Source organism: Triturus cristatus, chromosome 8 (assembly GCF_964204655.1).
Source record: "Triturus cristatus chromosome 8, aTriCri1.1, whole genome shotgun sequence".
NCBI lineage: Eukaryota > Metazoa > Chordata > Amphibia > Caudata > Salamandridae > Triturus > Triturus cristatus.
Genome location: NC_140591.1, coordinates 165,619,506 through 165,639,186, shown reverse-complemented (window position 1 = coordinate 165,639,186; position 19,681 = coordinate 165,619,506).

The following is a 19,681-nucleotide window of genomic DNA, read 5'->3' as shown; positions in this document are numbered from 1 at the left end:
GGGAGATGAAGTGAGGTGGAGTAAAGATAGAGAAATAGCTCAGAATGCCTGAGAAAAGTCAACTGCCTGAGAGAAAGGGTTATGGCTGGAAAGGCAAGATGTGCAGACAAAGGGGCAAATTTATTTTTAGCGCAATGCTGTTTTACTCATAGAAAGAAGCACATGCATTGGTAAAACCTATATGTCACAACTTTGTGAGAGACAGTGGAGTGGAGAGGAGTGGCATGACATGGAGTCGAGTGGAGTGGTGTGGCAGTGAGTGGAGTGGAGCGGCATTGAGTGGAATGGAGTGGCACTGAGTTAAGGAAGCAGCATGGCATTGAGTGACATTGTATTGAGCTGAGTGGCGTGGCATTGAGTGGTATTAAAAGTAGCCTGAGTTGCCATTGTCTTGTATTATAGTGCTTCAAAGCCTCGTCTATAATTTAAATTATAATCCAAGCTGTTACCAATTATCTTGAACTATGTAAACGTCTGGGGGCAGATTTACAAGCCCCTTGCGAGACATTTACGCAGCCGTTGCGTCACTTCTGTGACGCAGCGGCGGCGTAAATCATGCGCCATGTTGCACCTTATTTACAACGTGATGCATCTAGGGAGATGCGTCACGTTGTAAAGCCCTGCGCTACATTAAACCTGCGTCAGGTTTAATGTATGCAGGGTGGGCGTTCCGTCGGAAAAAGCCTCGGAAAAGTGACGCAGTGAAATCTACAAGATTTCATTGAGTCACTTTTCCGACGCTGCTGCGTCAAAACCCTGCGCCTGCTTGAAGCAGGCGTAAGGCATGACGCAGCATGTTCGGTATGGGCAGCCCCTGAGCATTGCTGGAGTTGCGTCGTGCTTGCCACACGACTCCAGCAATGCGCCGCCCTTATACCATCAGATGCGTCACGCATCTGTTTATCCTTGCACCACGATGCGCTGCCTTGTAAATGTGGCGCATCTGTGGTGGCGCAAGGGTAAACTTGCGTGACGCATCTTTCCTGGCGCATCCCTGCTGATTTGCAGGGATGCGCCAGGAAACATAAATCTGCCCCTGATGCCTTTGATCCAATGCAGGAGCTCGTTAGGACGTACAACGCTTCTGCGAGAATAGTATGTTTACAAATAAATGCGTTTTAGACAAGGAGACTATAGCGGGTGAGGGAGTAATATATCATACCAGTTGGAGATAAAGAAGAATGCGCCAGGTAGGAGCAGTGAAAGAAATACTACCTGAAGTACTGCGTGCTTAGCGGATGGACACTAATTGAGATGAATCAATCTGTGGTTTGTGTTACAGAAAGAAAAGGCAGGGACAACTGACCAATTAGAAGGAAGAAAAGAAAAGTGGCAACGAGGCCAACCAATGGTAAATAATAGGCAGGCTGAAAGTCCCTTTAAAGTTTTTTTTTAGACACAAAAGATCATTGCCAAGCGATAGAACATGCGTGCTGCATGCAGACAAAACATAAAAATGTCCTGCTACTGCTCACTGCCCCTTTGATAGTGCACAACCTTTGCACCATGCTTTAGAGGTGTGCATGTGCTGTCTAGCACAGGTTGTGTACTTGAAGCATGTACTGGTAGCATACCCTCCCAGTACAAAATCCCATGCCTCACATTGCATATCACACATTGCATATTTGCTGCACAGTGCAGCACGCATCTAATGTGCTATGCATTCAGAAATAAAACATGCTTGCATTAATCCAGCCAAGTAATGTTCCCTTGATGGAAAGTGGCACAAAGTGTTATTAAAGCTGAAAAAGGGCATCGTTCCTGCAAAAAATAACTTTAGTGCTGAAACTGAAATGATTTGGAAGAGTTTGCGTTGCTTGTGTCACTTTGCATTACTTTTCCATGGTGTAAATCCTTAGTGAATGTGGAGGTACGTTTCTGCTAAAAATGCTCGGATGTGAAATACAATAAAAAAAGAAGCTGTTGAACAATGCAAGAATTTATATTGTCTGCTCACTTTACGAGGGGGCCCCTTGGTAGGTGGAGTCCTTGGGCAATTGCCCACTTTTCCAATGCCTTAAAACGACTCTTTAGGGGACAAGCATAGAAACAGAGATTACTTGGTATTCAAAGGGCTTTTTAAATGTTTTATTCAATAGCTGTTCATATATTGAATCAAAGAAACCAAGAGGTGGGTGAACGCCAGTAGCCCGATATGCATCGACAGCACTCCATATCATTGGAGTACATTTGACTGTTAGCCTAGAAATGAACAATGGTCGATGACACATGTTCCTGACCAAACCTGAATTGCACTGGATACATGAGCCCTGAAGAAGTTCTCATGAACGAAACGCGTTGGCTACTACAAATGAACTGGATCATGATTTAATAAATGTGAAGAAGGTCATAGAATAAAGATTATTTTTTACTTCACTTTGGATCATTGTGTGATTATAGGAGGACTCTCAACTTTACTTATGTGGTCTTCTGCTGGTCTGACTACAAATTTGCACTTTGGTTTACTTTACATGGAGTGCTGATCCATATTCTTCATAGCTTTGAAATGGGCAAAGCTTTTTTTTTTTTTAAATGTATAGGGATGGGGTGGTAGGTCCCCGGTTTCGTGCACTCTGACATGACCTTATGTAATCCTCTCATTACCTGTGATTGCTAAAATAATGTGTGACTGATGGCTAGAGCTTTTGCCCCAGATTGTGAGTCATTTTTCAACCAATAAGCAATGTGAGCTGCAATCGGCGCAGGAGTAATGAAGAACATCATCAAACACGAAGCCTGAGGAGGCTATTTACAAAGGCATTGTGGAGTATGTAAACGAGTACTCCTGTAGTACCATTTATGTACTCTTCTATTCCTTCGTGAATTGACCCAAAAACATCTGGGAATAAAATTGAAAAATTCATACACAATTAGGACACATAGAAAGGATTGTACCCTCTTTGCCCTTATACTAAAAAGGAATTATGGGGCATATCAGCAAGGGCCGGTGATAATTATCGCTCAGTGCTCTTAGCGTGAGGATAATTTTCGCTGGCCAACTCTGAATTTTATCGTGGAGATAGCGTGCTATCAGCAACACTTATCTCCAAAGCGATAAAATTCAGAGCGCAAGCTGCCAATTGTGAGATTATCGCTGGAAATACAGCGATAATCAAGGTTTGGCGATAGCTTGCTGATAGGGATAGACATACTGAGCCATGATATCCACCTTACATAGGATATCATGGCTAAGTCAGAAAAATACCAGACGTAAAAAAGCAGCGTTAACCGCGGTTAGCGCTGCTGTTTTTTTTATCTCTAACAGGGTTAGCGATATCCTTGATAATAGGAGAAATGTCGCTTAGCGACATTTCTCCTATTATTTTACTCTGGAACACCCCCTTTGCATCTCATTAGAGATGCAAGGGGAAGCGTAGAGTAAAAGGGTGCTAACATGCGAATTTGCGTGTTAGCACCCTGTTGCTGATAGGGCGCTAGTTTTATCTCTGCTTTTTTGGCTTTTAATGCCAAAAAAGCAGAGATAAAGCCCTTGTTGATATGCCCCTATATGACTTGGTTTACACTAATTCCGGGATGTAAGAATATCGAAATAATACTCCCGTAGTACCACTTCCCATACTCATTAACACTTTTGTGAATCGACCTTAATGTCTGCATTTTAAATACGGTCGTCGAGGGAGGAGGAAGCAAAACACTGCCTATGCACTAATGGACCAGTGCAAGAGCGAGGTTGTTTGAAGGGCTCACACTTAAAAAACACTCTCATAAACCAATTTTAGATCCACATGCAACTCTTGTAAGGTGGGTTTCTTTTCGGTTTCCGTTCATCATTTTCTGATTTCCACATATTACAGTGAATCACAAGATACCACACAAATTGAGAAAATGGGTGCATATTTACAAGCAGGCGAGAAAAAATTATCGCCGCTTTAGCCTGAAACCTTGCTTTAGCATCAGGATTCATAACGCCCAGCTTTGCATCTCTAATGAGATGCAAAGTGGGCGTTCCTGACCAAACATGACAGGAGAAATCTCGCTAAGCGACATTTCTCCTATCATCAAGCCCCACGCTATGAAGCATAGCGTCAGGAAAAGTAGCGATAACCCCTGTTATCGCTACTTTCCTTACGCCTGCTTCAGGACTGACTTAGCCATGATATCCTATGGAAGGTGGATATCATGGCTAAATTTGTGAGTCCCTATCAGCAAGCTAACGCCACATTGCGTGAGATTACCGCTGGGTTTCCAGCGATAATCTCACATTAGGCAGTTAGCGTGAGGATTTTTATTGCTGAGGAGATAAGCGTTGCTAATAGCACGCTATCTCAGCGATTAAAATCCACGTTGCCCGGCGATAATTATCCTCACGCTAAGAGCACTGAGCGATAATTTTCGCCGGGTGTTGCTGATATGCCCCATGGTTTCTTGTGTTGATGACCCGTGAGTCCCAACAGCAGCGCCGCCTTGCACCCTCCTCCTACAGGAAGCTGACCTCAGATTGTAGCGATGGAAATAGACGAGCCCTTTTTGTCTCAAGAAAAGTTACACCTGCAGTATTCCGCGGGTCTTCAACGAGATGCTTGTGCTGACACTGGAGCACCACATCTGAGATATGAGATGAAAAGAGCAATTGCAGATGCCAGGGTTGCTGGACTTTACAATTTGTCATCGAAAATATGCCCTTCTCAAAGTGTCCTCTCCTAATCGGATGCAACAACCGGCAGGTCACAGCTGAAGACGACACAAATGAACAACTCGGCACCAGCCGCGTGCTACAACAACAGCCTGCTGCCTGCTGTTCATTTTTGGGTTAGATATCAGTAAATACACGTCTGCAAATTTCTGAGTTTATTAACAATAGGATGCCATAGACTGTACATTATTTTGCAAACCTATTTGCTGTTTGACTTCCTTGCACAATAAATGCATGAATGATTAAACAGTTATTTTTCTTTTGTTTTGTAATCATGAATATTTTGGTCTGCTTTACAGACACACAAGCATAAATGCCTACTCGTTAGCCTTGTTATTTTTTTTCTTAATGTCATGAGTCTAGAGATGTCAAATATAAGGGGTATGTTCTCTCTGCAGGCACTGGGAAAATATTCACCCTTATTAGTGACTTTTTGCTATTCTCAATCTTGATAATTTAACTTCCTTGGGCAACTCGAAGAGGGTTATTTGAGGCATGCCGGGCATTGGATGGCATTCATAGTACAAAAGGGCTTATTTATGAGAGCCCTGCATCACTTTTGCACCATGAGAAGTGGTGCATGCGTGACGCAGAGTTCCCATAAAGATTTATGAAGCCACGCAGAGCCACCCTCCTTGGCTTTGAGTGGTCTCATAAATCACGAGTAAGGCGACGCAGCGCAAATCACTGCACCGCCGTGCTCTGCGCCCAGGAGGCGTTCCATGGGCGCTGCAGCGACTTTTCCCAGGCAACATTCATGGATTTTGATGCTGCACCAGATTTACAAAGTGATGGAAACCTGGGTAAGCGTCAAATCCGTGCGACTCCCGAGGTGATGCGTAACAAGGAGAAATATGTTTATTTCTCCTCCTTTTTTCCTCTTTTCCTGTGTGTGTCCAAAGAGGAAAAGTCTGCGTGGGATTGTTTTTGTGCAGGAAATGCCCCTTGATGCACACAAATAATCCTGCCTGTAACATTGGCGCTAGGCTGCCAAAAGAGCGCCAGCACAGGTAGAAAGGACAGGAATGCACTGTGTTACTTAAATACGGTGCATTACTGCCCTTTCACTTTGGCATAGGGCAGCGCAGCAAGTTGCCTTGGCGCCAAAATGCCATTGATGAGGCCCAAAGTTTAAAAATTTTAAAGGGTCCTCTGAGTGTATGTATGTCTTTATCTGCCTTCTTTTTTGTATTTTATTTTTTATTTGGCCCTTTTTTATCACACACAGATTTTAATTAACTGAATTATGATCAATAAAATGCATTCAATTCAATTCATTCATTTATATTAGTATATTATGCATAGATTATAACAGAGCCCCTGGTTACGACGCATTGTTCGTTTAGCGATGTATCATGATCCCAGGACAATACTAAACCACAACAAAACCGTATGTCTTCCAGTTTTGGCAGGGCGACTTTCCTCAGAACTCACTGGCTTGCAGAATGTATCTGCCCTTTTTTGCATGACTGTACAGTTGAAAAGCTCGACCAGAGCAGAATGATTTAAAGGCTTTATTCTGGGGAATGAAACCCATGAGTGGCAGTGGTGGTTGGTGACTTAAAAAAACACAGTGGGGCGAAAACAAAACATTAGAAGAAACATACATATACATTATAACATTAAGTTACATTAACAATTACAAGAAAGAAAAATAAAAGTTTCACTTACCTTCTTCTGCAGCACGACCTTGATGTTCTCCAGTCCCTGGCTTTGTTCTCCTCCGATGCCAGGTGACGTCAGACAGCCAACTTCCTTATCCAATCCCAACGCTGCTCTTATGTTGCATCAGTGAAGCATCTGGATTGGCAGGAGCAGGCTGCCTCAGTGCTCTGAAGAGCAGGTGTCTAAGACAGCTGGGTTGAAGAGTCTAAATTGCGCATGTCGGTTTGGCCATATCAAGGTTTACAGCCAAACCTACATGCACAATTCACATTGCGGCCACTCCTCATTGCAATTGCTTCTGAAATAGGAATCAATGCTAAATAGTGGTGGTTAAAATACCCAGCCAACTGTTTCTAAAAGTTCTAAATAAGTTTTATAATTTATTGTTTTCAGGTCGGAGTTTTACGTGAAGTCGAGAATGCGCCCACTTGCACAAGATTGTTTCTAGTTTTTCTGGTACAGGATATTTCCTTAGTAGTTCAGTTTTGATTTAGTATAAGATTGTGAATAGGACAGAAATTGTTCACCTATTCAAATGAACCCATGGGCACCATTTAGCATTTGGTGGACCTGCTGCCAAAACTGACCAGTAGTCTAGTAAAATCTAGTTTCTGCAGCTTCAACCGTAGTTGAAAAAAGCCAGTCACAGCATCCTCCTTCCTTACTTTCGACTCCCCTGGGTCTGTCCTTTTGGCACTGCCTTTGTCACCATGACTCTGGACCCCATTGCACCTCTGCCTCTTTAACCGCACCCCCTTTCTGCCATCCCCCACTGGAGGAAATATACATGCAGACTAGGGGTTCATTTCCAGGATGTACATTCAAGGTGTCCTCGATACACTCTGAGATTTCGCCCATCACAGAAAGGGCATTTTACCGGTATTTGTGTGTGAGAGTGCCAGGATTACCAAGGTAACACAGCTGAAATGACATTGAGCAGGTTGCAGTAAATTGTGCTGCCGGTTCAACACCGTTTCAGCCAGCATCATGGATGCCACTGGCGTCTCACATACAGCGGTGCTGGCAGTGCATCTGACCATGGGACCTGAGGACAGACAAGACATCCACCTTTTTTGGTGGAAGTGCTGTTAACGCCATCCTCTAAATCGGGCCTCATAAGTCCTAACCATAACTTTTAGATGTTGTATATGAATTAATGATAGAATATGCCTGAAAGAAGTACACTCATAGAGTGTATTTTATGAATATTGATGCACTCTGCTTCTTGGTCAGTGGCAAGCAATCTTCAGCATTAAATTATTGCTCTCCTAGGAATGTCCTGGTCCCTCTAGACTCTTTTAACTTTTAGCCAGACCAGAGTTCTTCGAAGTTAATCCTGGAGGGCTGCATCCATGACAGATTTTTAAGATAACTACATTTATCTAAATGAGGATATGCTAAAAGTGTGCCATGTAAGACCCTGAGCTAGACCAAGCGGATTGAATTTGCAGTCGCATGTAGCCATGGTCTAGCTCAAACAGTCCACAAGTTAGAAATTCCCTCTGTTCCAATCTTTTGAAGGGAAACGCAAGATGACAAACATAACCCCAACTAAAATACACATCATCCATCAGTCCCATGGTCATGACCATGTATTCATAGAACATTTGCTGGATCATGCAATTTCGACCTCAAATTTCAGCTTTTTGGCAGATTTTAATCTATTCTGGCGTGATCTAAAAAGCTTGTCTGTTTCACGACTTGGCACACTTTTCAGGTAAAAGCAGTCTTTCACCACTCTGTGCAGTGCTTACTAATGTGATGAAGGTAAACCTGCACGTTCTCATTCCAAAAAACAGAAAACGTTTCTGAATACAGAACCCCATTACCTGTGGATCAGTCAGACCCCTACCCCGTTCCGTTCTCCTTCACACCTTAAAACCTTGTGAAGAACAGCCAGCTAAAAAGCCAGAAAGCATCTCAATATCTTTACAATTGCAGTGAGAAGACAATCTAAGTTACAACCTCTTACAGAGGAGTTAAAGTTAACCGACATGAGAGTATGAGTGTAGACCTGGATATAACATGGAAACTGTTGTCATTTAAATTGTTGATGATGCATAATGAAGACTAAACAGGAACAACTCATGTTTGCTTATTCTTATAGACCCATCAGCAATATTTTTCAGATTTTTTTAAACCTTTATGTATGAGTTATATCATTACAATCCGCACATCTCAAGACACATGCTCAACATATCAATTTTTCTTGGACCATACTTATACATAGCATCTGCATAATACATCTTGAATGTACATACCCTGAATATACAGGTCCAGTTGCTTTTATTTACGCCCATTAGCACCGCCACCCCGGGGTACTCAGTTGCCCGGGCCTCCCTACAGGTCGGCGCCCTGTTCCGTCAGGAAACTTACTGAAGTCACTTCCAACAAATATGACCAGTAGGGTTGCCAAATATCAAGCGGTCTAGACACCGGATGTTATAATTGGGCATAGAGCCCACTAGTGGTATTACAGTATGACATGCTGAACATCCAACTCTTCAATGTTGGCAAGAATTTACTTCCTCAATATACTGCGATCTCTCTTTTGGCTAACAACAAAGCTGTTGCAGTAAAACGTTTTCACGGTTTAGCAATCTCTTGTACACATCTTAATAATGCCTGCATAGGTGTAAGGGAGAGGCCCAACCCAGTCATGTTCGATAGTTCATTGAAAACCTGGATCCAGTAATGCAGCACTTTGTTACAAGTCCAAACCATATGAGCAAAGTCTGCCATCGTGGCGCCGCATCTGGGGCAGGTATGTGCTTGCGAGGGGTCAATGTGATGAACCTTGGCAGTAGACATCAGCTTGCCATAGAAATTTGAACTGTAATATTTTGTGCTTGTGATTGAATGAAACTTTACATGTTTGCTCACAACACCACGCCACTGTGCATCTGTGACAGGGTGGACCAAGTCCTGTTCCCATGCCGCTCGTATCCCTACTCCCCTAACTGGAAGCACTGCAACTGTAGCCCTGTACATCCTAGACATAAGATGTTCTCCACCAATATTATTGATAAGCAGTGTCAGCGGAGGAAAGTCCTGTGATTCCAAAGGGTAACTCGGAACCAGCGATCTGAACGCTCTTTGCAACCTGCACAAATTAAACTGGTCCAGGAACGTATCTTCCTGAAACCAGGTATTCTCATCTCGGGGAAATATGTGCCCCCCTGGGAACGCGTCCCTAATTGTTGACAAATGAAATTCATTTAAGGTTCGCTGCACCGTCACTTCCCGTGTGGGGGAGCGCTGAAGAGTACAGCTGTTGTGTTCCCGTTGCCCGAACGAGTTGCATCCTGGCCCAGATGGTCGTTGACAATGTTTCTATGTCCAGTGGGTCTCGCTTTCGACCGACCGGTAGTAGTGCCGACAAAGGGTTGGGATGGAACAAATCTGCATCAGGACGCAAGTATGGAACCCGTGCATCAACATGAAACCAGTGTCTAGAAAAGCTGCACTAAGCAACCAGATAATAAACGTGAAAGTTTGGAATGCCAAACCCACCCCTTTCATAAGAAAGTGTCAGTGTGTCCCAACTGATTCTTGGTTGTTTGCCACCCCAAACCAGACGAATTAACTTGGAGCGGAGTGTGGAAAAAAAGGCCTTGTATAAAAGTATTGGGGTATTCTGGAATAAATACAAAAACTTCGGCAATACATCCATTTGAATCAGGGCAATCCTGCCCGCCATGGCAATGGGTAGTTTGAGCCATTTCTCAATTTTATCGCCAAACTTCTCCATTGTTGAACCATGATTAAGCTGAAGTATTGTCCCTGTGTATACATATCCCCAGGTACTTCACCTAGTTGTCACATCACCTCAGGGGCAAGTTGATATCCGATTACAAGGGGCCTCTGTCAGTGGAAAAATTTCCGATTTACCCCAATTGATGTGTAGACCCAACAGGGCACTAAAGCAATTAATTTCTTGGAGAAGTGGTCCCAAGTTTTCATCAGGGTGTCTCACATATAAAATTATATCATCTGCACATAATGTGATCAACAACGGGCCTGTCTTCAATTGTATTCCCGGTGAGAATGATTATGCTGATGGGGACGCAGTAAGGGGTCCATTTGCAATGACAAATAACAACAGGGAGAGTAGACACCCCTGACGTATCTCCCTTGATAGTATAAAGGAGGTCGTCAATGAGCCATTCACCTGAACTCGCACGGATGGACGCAGGTATAATAATGAAACAACCGCTATAAACCTCAGTGGCATCCCCAGTCGAATCAGTGTGGCCCGAAGAAAGGACCACTCCAAAGAATCGAAAGCCTTTTCGGCATCCAAATGTACCGCTGCTGCTGAGAGTGTGAGCGAGATCCTATGCGGAGTAGCGAACAGGGTGCGAAGGCTCAATGCCGTGGATCTATGTGGGATGAAGCCTGCACAATTGATCAACAATCAAGGCCAGCCGAGTGGCCAACATCTTAGCCAGGATTTTATAATCGAAGTTCAGTAATGACAGAGGCCTGTATGAGCCGCAGTACCTTGGATCCTTTCTTGCTTTGGGGAGTAACGTGATTACAGGTTCGCGTAAGGTTGAGGGGAGCACACCAGAATCTATAGCCTCCTGGTAAACATCTTATCAAGTGGGGGGCAAGTGTTCTTTTAAACGCCTTATAAAAGCTGCCGGAGAAGCCATTGAGACCCAGAGCCTTTAATCCATCCATTGCTTCTATGGCCTGAACCACATCATCTACTGTGAATGGTTCTGCCAGGAATTCCCTGTGGGCATTCTCCATCCAAACCAAAGCTACTTCATCCAGATAACTATTACTGGCATCAGCACTTTGTGAAACTTTGGTAGTATATAAATCTTTATAATACGAAAGTGTTTTATTCTCTATACCCTCACAGTCTTTTATAATCACACCATCGTCCCCGATCAAGCTGGTGATATAAGTAGGGGTCCTACTGTGTTGTATCAGCCTAGCTAGTGTGTGACCTGGGCGCTCTCCCTCCCCGTATCTCCTAGCAGTTGCATATTTCCCCAAATGGTGCACCTCCCGCTCCGCCGCCTCATGATATTCGGCCAGGAGGGCCGACCGTCGCCTCAAATCTGAGGCCGTCTGAGAGGCCCCCCTGTCCACTTCCACTGCCGTCAATTGCGCTTCAATCCCGGAAAGGGTGTAGTGTAAGTCTTTGAGAATTCCAGCCCCTTTTGATATACATCCCCCTGAATGTAGGCTTTAAATGCCTCCCACAGCACGGCCTTCTTTTCCACTGTGCACGTGTTGAGCTCAAAATATTCATCTATGGCCTGACCTAAAGCGGTATTTTTCTTTAGTGAACTGCAGCACTTCCTAAAATACTCTGGGTAATAAGTGTATTAATAAGAGAGTCCTGAATTGGCTTTCTTCAACGTGTCAACATCACCAACAAACAAAACTGAGCTCTTCGGGTCTTTCACGCTTACGGCATGGAGTGCCTCAAAGTTTCATTCTATCCCCGATGCTTTGTAATCTAAACGCATGTTTTCTGGCAATGCTTCTTAAACTCCCTAATATGTTTTATCATCTGTGTGCAAAGGATGCAAAGTTATACCAAAAATCTCCTCCCTACATGACATTTTCGTACTACTACAAAATCATGGATGTGTTTTCATCACCTACATTTTGTGAATTGGTCCCAGTCCCAATGTTCTGAGAGCCCCCTGACTGAAATCAGTTGTTCACTGGCTCTTAGCCCATCTGGCAGAGAATTTAAAAAAAATCTCGCTTGTTTGGGCAGACCTGGACCACCAGCTCTGATCCCAGCACTTAAGGTGCCCAATTAACAAAACAGTCATGTGATATACGCACTCCTACCTTTCTCCTGAATTCTGGGAGTAAGCCATGAGTAAGCCTAGAGTAAACCTGGAGCAATACTGACTTACTTCAGAAATTCATGAGTAAGCCTGGTGTACTTCACCTGTCACAGACAAATATTTGTGAATCGCGCCCTATGTATTTTCTGACTCTATTTTCTACTTACCTAAAGTTTCTTGCAGAATTTTAAACATACAGCAGTATTTTCAAATTCTCTGGTGCTGATGCCTGAAGAGACTTATGCACCAATGTAACTGCCTTATACTTGATTCTTTCCTGCAAAGGTAACGATGCTATATATCTAATTATATGGGCAATCGGTTTCTCCAAAGTGTATTCCTTATTGCCTGTTGCATTGGTTTAGAAGAGGTTGAGCTCTGCTTAGGAATCTCAGGTTGTATTTGGAGGAGGCAATAACAGAGATGACAAGTCAGTCCGTGGACATTCTGTTACCAAATAACAATGCTAAAATTTCAGATTATCCTTTGAACAGAATTACAAAAAACTCAACTTGGAAGAAAGGCTATCTTACCTTAACCTTTTTAAAGAAGGCCATGAACTTTTCAGGTTAAATTCAGTTTTCGAATCATTTAGGCTTAGCCAAGTCTTCCTAATCCAAACCTGAATCAAAACAAAGGTGTCTTCAATGTTGTTCAGATCTCTCCTGAAATAAATTAAGCATCTGGGCACCACCTAAAAATCTTTAGTGTAATTGTGAAATGGGACATTTAATGAACATACAAAACCATGGAAGATTTTGACAAAAATAATAAAAGGCAAGGTAGGTATGCAAGAGTCTTGGGCCACTCCATATCTCACTTGACAAACCCTTGGATTTACATCATTTAAAAAAAGAGCTGAATTATTTCCTGGTAGCTTCCAAAACTCCAATCTCTTTTTTCAGTCTATATTGGAGTTGGCGTGTGTCAAAAGCCTCTGAGACATCCCATAACACAAGTATGGCTTGGTCATTCCCCTCCAGAAGACTTGCGATAGAAAACGTTTGTTTAATTTGGGACTATTCTACTTGGTGTTATCAAGCATGTTACTATCTACGGATAAGGACCGATACGGTTTCTTCACTTATTTGCCACAGTCTATTCCAGTGGGAATTCATATTTTAAGACTTACCACTATTGATGATTACAGAGATTATTGATGCACTAATCGATTTGATTTGATGTGATTTTGGCCTATTTGCTGTGGAGATTTCTCATTGGTTTGATCTTCTATCTCCGTTACTATTTACTGATCGCTGGAATCACGACCAGTCAGTTATTAGACTTGAGGAAGTCATAGTACTTATCAAGTACGGACGAAACACGTGTTGCCTGTTTTGGCGAATGGATATGGGTTTGGAAACCAATAAAAAGAACATATGATATTGAAGCTTTGACGACCTTTCGTCCTATCCGGTGGAACTGTGAAATGCCTTACTTTCCTTTAGGACTTTTGTATATTTTGCACTTATCTAGCATCCAACATTGGTCCTTATTTGAGGACATTGTTTACTGAGCATGGGAGTGCGTCAATAGCTGGCTTTCTGTTGACAACTATATTGACAAGTTGACTCGTCAACTTGCTATTGGCACTTTTGGGTAGTGAGTGCCTACAGCTGTCTCAACACCCCGCTATACTCGTAGCAATTGTATTTTTGATACGCCATTTATTGAACTTGTATGACATTTCTTTGTTTTTGATGTGCGGTTTTTCCCAATTTGGGAACACTACTACCTTTCTTTGTTATTACGTTTAATTTGGGCACTTGACTAGCAGGAGGAACCTCAATGCATTTGCTATAGGGTTATCAACCTACACACTAAAATCATCTACAAGAAAGGTTTGCTGAGATTGTGCTTGTAGGTGGAGAGATTCATTTAGGATTAGGTCCTTAAAAGAGTGAGGGATATGAATGACTTATTTTGGGTAAACGGTCTTTGAACAACAATGTCCTTGAAACAAATGTACAATGTTTCAGGAAATACTACACATGATAGTTTTAACTTATAACTAAAACACTATTGTGGAATATTTGATAGCCTGATGGGAGTCAATCATTGAAGGCCATTGTGGTGCTGCATCATGTTCATTATATGACCAATACATGGTATTCACTTTCACAATTTAGATCAAGGGGCTAAATGAGTATTGTTTAACCCCACATTTTAGTTTTGATTAATCATTACTAAGAATGTGGGAGTGATTACAATTTGCAAATGTGTGAGTGGCATCGTCCGACGCTCTGCAAAACCATTTGTTGGTAGTCATGGAACCAGACTACAGGGTTAATTTCTGCAGGTCTCTTATTTAGTGGATAGCGAAGGGATGGGATGTGCCTAGAAGAGGGGAATTTATGTGAAGGGACTTCAAATAAGTATCCAGCTATTACTCAAATGTCTCAGAGAGCTATCAGTAACACCAGGACTTTAATCAAATAGTCCACATAGTCCTTTCAGTGCCTACGTGCTGTACGTCACATTGTGAGCTTTCAAATGGTGCTCTTAAATACACAAGAGCATTGTTAAAATATGCCAGGCTGTAATCAATGTGTCAGTCACTTTTCACCTTGCCATCGAGGTTCTCCTTCCCCAGTCAAGCACACATTGACATACCACTGCTACCATGCCCACACATAGATACTGCTATGTCAGCTCTCTATGGCTTTTGCTATGCCATCTTTAAAATAACCCCAGAAAACACTCTTTGCAGACACCCCCCTAGTACCCTTCTTTCATACCTTCCTCACTTGTCGTGGTCTCTCGCCTGTCTATGTGTATCCTCACTCGCCCACACCTCCTGCTACATTGTACTGGGCATTTACTTGATGGTTTTCACGTTGCAATTCCAGTTTCGTATTCCCACCAGAAGAATACTTTTCTCCATTGCTCTTTCAGTTTTACACTACCCCAGTTAGGCAGACACTGCTATTCCAGTGTCCTGTAGACCCAAGCTAAAGCACATATTCCCGCTATTGCGCAATGTATGTATGCCAACAGGCAAGTGACAGCAACATTAAATGCTGAAGATAATGCATACAAACAGCTCACCAACCAATCATATTTTACTTAGCCTGGAATATACAAAGGGCGAAAATGGCATTTGATGGCATGAAAAATATCTTCCGTTTGGCTTATGATCCCTATGATGTTTACTCTTAATATATTTGTTATTATGTAGATGTTGTCTGAGACAGGTACAGTGTAAGGAGCTGTTGAGTTACAGCAAAATGTTTGGCTGTGCTGTCATCTTAAAGCCTTTAGTTGTAGGTTGGACACTCACCTTAAGAAAGCACTGCCCCTGATGAGACGTGTTAGAGTTTACTCCTGAACAGTCTCCTCTAGGGTTGGACCTGTGGTTATAAGTCTGCTGTTATATGCTTTGTTCGTGCTTTTTAGGGTTGACTAAAGTTAGCTTAGCTGTCTGGAAAATCTTATGTCATCAATACTTCAGAAATGACCATGCAAAGTAAAGAGAGGGATCAGCTTTGTGGCACCCCCTAGACCATTGGCATTTATGTGTTTTCTAAGATTTACCATAGTTCTGGAAGATTGTCCATCGGTCATGTCATTTCATAGATGGTTACTGTTAGACCCGGGATCCCTGGTTGGCTGAGGTAGGTACCTTGGCCAAATAGGGACCCCCATTTCCAAGTCAGGAAAAGGAAGGACACCTTCTGAGATTGCGCCCGCTCACCTCCTTGGTAGGTTGGCACGAGCAGCCAGGTTTATCTTCAAGGCAAATGTGTAAAGTATTTGCAACCACGCTCACAGCAATCCAAGGATGACACCACAAATGCACTCCACACGAGTTTCATAAAAACGAGTATAAATTTATATAAAAAGATATACGATATACGATCAGATCACACGATATAAATACAACATATGAGTATTTGTAATATTTCTTATGGCCGGTTGTTAGGTCAACCAGCCCTTGTAAGTTCTGGTGATATTAATGAGCACTTCTAAACATTCCACTGTAGTCCTAATACAATGTTATGCAGTTCGTAATGCTAGAATCAGGCACTTTGCAATGGAAAAGTAATGGAATGCGTAACGCAACAATCAGGCACTGTGCAATGTAAAAATAATGCAATGCGTAATGCAACAATCAGGCAATTTGCAATGTAAAAATAATGCAATGCGTAACGCCACAACCTGGTATGTCGTTCTGCAGGAATAATGCAATGTGTAATACACTAATCAGGTGGTTCTTTATGCAGGAATAATGCAATGCGTAATACGCTAATCAGGTAGTTCGTTATGCAGAAACAATGCAATGTGTCATACGACAATCAGGTAGTTCGTAATGCAGAAATAATGCCATGCATCATACACTAATCAGGTAGTTCGTTATGTAGAAATAATGCCATGCGTCATACACTAATCAGGTAGTTCGTTATGCAGAAATGATGCCATGTGTAATAAGACAATCAGGTACTCCATTATGCAGAAATAAGGTAATGCGTAATACACTCCAGCACCGATCTCGGTGCCTTAGGCGGTCTCTCCGCCACTCGTGCTGACTGGCAGTCAGCCTCTGTCAATAGTTGCCCCCAACACGGGTATGGTCTAACAAAAAGTGCAGCTCTGGACTCTGGCCCCGGTACTGCCACTCCCTTGGCAAGTACGGGCCGTGATACGAGCCGAAGCAGAGGCTCGCGCTGCCGGAATGAGAGAGAGGCCGAGAGCGTCTCCCTCCGAACCCGCACCCCGCCCCAGGCGTCGACACACACATTATCTGGGGTGTGCGACCTCACTCTCCTCTCCTCTTCCAGCGACTTGGGCCTCCCATGCAATCTTTTTGAATTGGCAACGGCGGGCTCAGGCCGGCGGCTCAGCTCCTCCAGGACTGTCGGTCCGGGCCACTACTGCTACGAAGATCTCAGGCTGCCACAGGGCACACACACACAGCGTTGCTGAGACTTCCTTGAGCTTCGGGTGCACTATCACCGGGCACTCCTCACGAAAGTCTCAGGCTGCACGAAGAACACGCACACAGTGTCGCTGAGACTCACTTGGACTCCGGGTGCACAATAACAAGGCAATCCTCACGAAGGTCTCAGACTGCACAAAGCACACGCACACAGCATCGCTGAGACTCAATTGGACTCCGGGTGTGCACCTTAACAAGGCAATCCTCACGAAGGTCTCAGGCTGCACAAAGCACACTCACACAGTGTCGCTGAGACTCACTTGGACTCCGATGCACACGATCACAGGACGATCCTCATGAAGGGCTCAGGCTGGAAAAAGCACACGCACACATCATCGCTGAGACTCGCTTGGACAACAGGTGCCCGAGCTCACAGAGCACTCCTTATGAGGTTCTCAGGCTGCAAAAAGCACACGCACACAGCGTCACTGAGACTCTCCTGAGATTTCTGCAACAGGGAGCCAGCTCACCTCAGGCCCTTGGGGATAAGTTACTTAAGGACACAGCACAGCAAAGTCCTTTCAAGCAGGGGGTCACAGCACACAACAAAGTCCCTTTAACCTTTCCTTGTTTAAAACAGCAAACTGCAGGTCAGCCCCAGAACACACAACAAGGGTCAGTCCTTTCCTTCAGTCTCTTCAGTTGCTTCTTCCTTGGCAAAGGTTCCTTTTGACCACGAAGTAGCTCCAGTCTTGTTCAATCTTGGTCAAGCCATTCTCCCAAGTTCAGGGGTTTCAGCTCTCATAGTTATACCCCTCAATGGCTTTGAGGTCTTTCTGTTCAGGGGGGCACCGACCCCTGTTCAAACCAGTTCTGTGTGCCTCCCTGCCAGTGACACCTTCTTCCTTTGATTAGTGGGGATCTCGATTCTCAATCACTCAGCAGGAGTTGGTAAACTTGTTTTATGGCAGCAACCCAGGCCTCTTCCCCTCTAGGGGCTACTCCTTCCCCTACACTCCAGATGCAGGTCAGCCTGTTACTGTCTCACCCCCTCCCCTGGGTCAAGACATTTCCCAGATCCTATCGCTTTCAAATCCAGACAGTCAATTCACAACCAGGCAGAGACACACAAAAATGTTAGAGCACAAAAACCCCACCACTTCTGAAAGAGTGGCTTCTAAACACATAATGGAAAAATCACCTTCATAAAAAGATGTGTTAATACATTGTGAGTTCAGGCACACTAAACTTCACTTCTCCATCTTAAGCCTTTGGGAAGATAGGCTGGAAAACATATTACACAGCCCCCCCATTCTGTCCTATGTGCAAGATGGCCTTTCCACAGTGAAAAACGACATGGAGATTATTTCACTGTCAGGATATGGTACACACCTTAGTTCATGTCCTACCTTTCACATGCACTGCACCCTGCCCAGGTGGTACCTTGGACCTACCATAGGGGTGTCTGTTGTGCATAGAAAGGGAAGGGTATGGTCTGGCAAGTGGGTGCACTTGTCAGGACAACATGGCAGTTTAACAAATTGAGCGCAGGCACTGCAATGGCAGGCCTGAGTTCCCTTTTTCAGGCTACTGGTGTGGGAGGCACAATTAGTGCTGCAGGCCCACTAGTAGCATTTGCATTAACAGTCCTGGCACACATAGTGCACTTTACTAGGGACTTTACTAGTAAGGCAAACATACCAATCATGGACAACCAATTACCATTATACTTTATACAGGGAACATTTGCACTTTGGCACTGATCAGCAGTGGCAAAGTGCCCAAAACATCAAAGTCAGTCAAAAATAGAGGCGGTAGAGGCAAAAAGTCAGTGTAATTCATGCCAAGAAATGCCAGGTCTAACAGTTACATTGTCCAATTAGGGTTCCCATGTGGTTTTGGTGATAGGGGTATCAAGTAGTCCTTTTGTAGATTGAACACGATGAGTAGTTTATAACTGCAAATCAGTGTGCTTTGAAATGTATTTTCTTTGCTGACATGGCAACATTTTAATTGCAATATGTTGCCTTTTTGTTTAGAATGCCTTATTCTGTCATAAAGACATAATAGTATTATCCAATTGCCATTGTGAGCTTGTTTACTTTCTTGTTATGATAGCATATCAGATATAGAGCTTTTTGCTCACAAAATAAATGTACACACATTGGCTTTCTTAAAGGCACAAACTACTGGCCCTTTGTCAAAAGTATCCACTATGCAGTATTTTGCAGTGTATGCTTTTAAGTTAAACACACACAATACAAACTTCATTTTCTTAAGTCTTACTATAACACTCTTCTTTGACAAGACAGCTTAACTCTGCTAATAGCAAGTTGTTTAGCAAAGGGACCTGATTCCTAGCTTCCACATTGGCATAGCCCAAGATGTTGCTTTATTATGGTATTTGTTTTCTAGGATGGTGGAGGTAACATATATGAAGGCTCTTAATTAACTAAAGGGTTGTCTGGGAGCTTTTGTGATGCTATGTGCAGCAAACAGCAGCTTTGGTGAACTATTTTGTGTTGAAAGTTGACCTTCATGCAGAACCAACACCACTGTGCATTAGTCTTCTGTTAATTCATGCAAAGAGATCATGTGGGGGCGGAACAGCAAAAAAACACCCCTAGGTTTTGGCAGAAAGCCAATTGAACTAAGTTTGCATGA